The 3,144-nt window shown below is 45.1% G+C and overlaps 1 pseudogene; it reads left to right on the top strand.

Moving 5' to 3' along the window:
• The first annotated feature begins 1,555 nt into the window (after positions 1 to 1,555).
• Positions 1,556 to 2,885, top strand: LOC138077898 (Y-box-binding protein 1 pseudogene; annotated as a pseudogene).
• The last annotated feature ends 259 nt before the right edge of the window (positions 2,886 to 3,144 follow it).

Here is a 3,144-nt window from a genome sequence, read left to right as displayed (position 1 = left end):
ACTTACCATACCACTCAGCAACTTGCTTTCTAGAAATGAAATAAAATTCTACACCCACGAGAAGGGAAAATATATGTCCACATAGAAGCCTGTATGTGAATATTCATAGCACTTAATTCATAATAACCCAAAACAAAACAATGCCAATGTTTATCGACTGGTAAACAGACATTTGTGATACACCTATACAATGCAGTATTTCTCAGAAATAAAAATGAGTGAGTTATTGATACATGCAACAATATAGACAAATCTCAAATGCAATATGCTAAGACAAGAAGCCAGATACAAAAGACTACTATTTGAGTTTATTCATATGACATTCTAGAAAAGGCAAAACTACAGTGATAGGAAGGAAACTTTTTGAGGCAGTGGAAAAGTCTTGATTGTAGTGATGGTTATGTGACTATGTACATTTGTTCAAAGGCATTAGATTTTATACTTAAAACTGGTGAATTTTCATTGTATGTAAATTATATCTCAATAAGCGTATTTTTAAATAAGGAAGAATTCTGAGGGTTTTGTTTTGTTTGTTTGTTTGTTTTAAACTTGGGCAGCTGACCTGAAGTAGAACCTGAGAACAGCTGGGGAAATTTAGACAGAGAAGTAGGACTTGCAGGATGCGCAGGATGGTGTCAGGATAAAGACTCCTGGATTTGCACATGTTAATGAGGTTGAGTTAATGAGGGCACAGAGAGAGCAAAGAAACATCAAAAAGAGAAGGGGGAGAAATAAACTCTATGCAGTAAAAAGAAGAAAGAGCATAAAATTGAGGAAAGAAAAGAGTTGACTTTTGTACATAGGCTTTTTTTATTATTATTATATTGCCTGTTTTTGTCTCATCTTAATTTCTTTTTTTTCCCTTTTGTCTTTCCTCTTTCAGGAGTTGGGCAGAGTGGAGAGCCTTACACACCACGTGTGATCATTCCAAAGTCTCCCTCTACACAGACCACACACGTACTCCTACACACACACACACACACACACACACACACACTCCAATAACACAACTAAATGAGAACAGTGGGTGGGAAAAGTAAAGCAAGCAAAACCAAGAAGGCAAAGATGTTTGGTTCCGGCACTAGCATGCACTGGTAGGGAGGGTTTATTCTTGGTTCTTCACATTCTATGGAGAGAAGCCGCAGAAAAATGCCAGGTTATTTGCCTTGAGTTTAAACAGCTGAATAGAAACAGAGCCTTAATAACTCCATTAGGACCTGGGCCAAGGACTTTTCCTTTGGGTTTGTTGTGAATAATTAAAGGTTAATGATGGTATTTTTCTTTCAGCCTGGGGGAGGCAACCAAGCCAGTCATAACCCTAATTGAATCCAAGTGGGAAACTCCAGAAACTTCCAGTCACAAATTTGCAGTGGTTCTGGGCCCGTTAATCTGTATCCACAAAAAGCAATAGGCTGGAGTTCGATCGGTAGCGGGAGCGGAGAGCGGACCCCAGAGAGCCCTGAGCAGCCCCACCGCCGCCGCCGGCCTAGTTACCATCACACCCCGGGAGGAGCCGCAGCTGCCGCAGCCGGCCCCAGTCACCATCACCGCAACTATGAGCAGCGAGGCCGAGACCCAGCAGCCGCCCGCCTCCCCCCCCGCCGCCCCCGCCCTCAGCGCTGCCGACACCAAGCCCGGCACGACGGGCAGCGGCGCAGGGAGCGGCGGCCCGGGCGGCCTCACATCGGCGGCGCCTGCCGGCGGGGACAAGAAGGTCATCGCAACGAAGGTTTTGGGAACAGTAAAATGGTTCAATGTAAGAAGCGGATATGGTTTCATCAACAGGAATGACACCAAGGAAGATGTATTTGTACACCAGACTGCCATAAAGAAGAATAACCCCAGGAAGTACCTTCGCAGTGTAGGAGATGGAGAGACTGTGGAGTTTGATGTTGTTGAAGGAGAAAAGGGTGCGGAGGCAGCGAACGTTACAGGCCCTGGTGGAGTTCCAGTGCAAGGCAGTAAATACGCAGCAGACCGTAACCATTATAGACGCTATCCACGTCGCAGGGGTCCTCCACGCAATTACCAGCAGAATTACCAGAATAGTGAGAGTGGAGAAAAGAATGAGGGATCGGAGAGCGCTCCCGAAGGCCAGGCCCAACAGCGCCGGCCCTACCGCAGGCGGAGGTTCCCACCTTACTACATGCGGAGACCCTACGGGCGTCGACCACAGTACTCCAACCCTCCTGTGCAGGGAGAAGTGATGGAGGGTGCTGACAACCAAGGTGCCGGAGAACAAGGCAGACCAGTGAGACAGAACCTGTATCGGGGCTACAGACCACGATTCCGCAGGGGCCCTCCTCGCCAAAGACAGCCCAGAGAGGACGGCAATGAAGAAGATAAGGAAAACCAAGGAGATGAGACCCAAGGTCAGCAGCCACCTCAACGTCGGTACCGCCGCAACTTCAATTACCGACGCAGACGCCCAGAAAACCCTAAACCACAAGATGGCAAAGAGACAAAAGCAGCCGATCCACCAGCTGAGAATTCGTCCGCTCCCGAGGCTGAGCAGGGCGGGGCTGAGTAAATGCCGGCTTACCATCTCTACCATCATCCGGTTTAGTCATCCAACAAGAAGAAATGAATATGAAATTCCAGCAATAAGAAATGAACAAAAGATTGGAGCTGAAGACCTTAAGTGCTTGCTTTTTGCCTGTTGACCAGATAACTAGAACTATCTGCATTATCTATGCAGCATGGGGTTTTTATTATTTTTACCTAAAGATGTCTCTTTTTGGTAATGACAAAAGTGTTTTTTTTTTTAAAAAAAAAAAAAAGCCTGTTTTTTCTCAATACACCTTTAAAGGTTTTTAAATTGTTTCATATCTGGTCAAGTTGAGATTTTTAAGAACCTCATTTTTAATTTGTAATAAAAGTTTACAGCTTGATTTTTTCAAAAAAAAAAAAAAAGCAATAGGCTGTATTTTATCCATCTTACGGATGAAGAAATCAAAATTCAGAAAAGCCGTGGAATTTACTTACTTCCTCATTAAAAAGACTGAAGGACAGATGTTCAGAGCAGTTGGCATTTTGTTCTTAGAAGAGGCAGACGAGCTTCTTGGGGTGTTGAGGCGTGGGTTCTGCATGAGTTGTCAGGATAGCACCCAGACCCTACCCACCTTCTGTGGACCAGACTTGTGG

This window comes from Capricornis sumatraensis, chromosome 1, assembly GCF_032405125.1.
Source record: "Capricornis sumatraensis isolate serow.1 chromosome 1, serow.2, whole genome shotgun sequence".
NCBI classification, from domain to species: Eukaryota; Metazoa; Chordata; class Mammalia; order Artiodactyla; family Bovidae; genus Capricornis; species Capricornis sumatraensis.
This window is presented reverse-complemented; position numbering and strand designations above follow the sequence as displayed.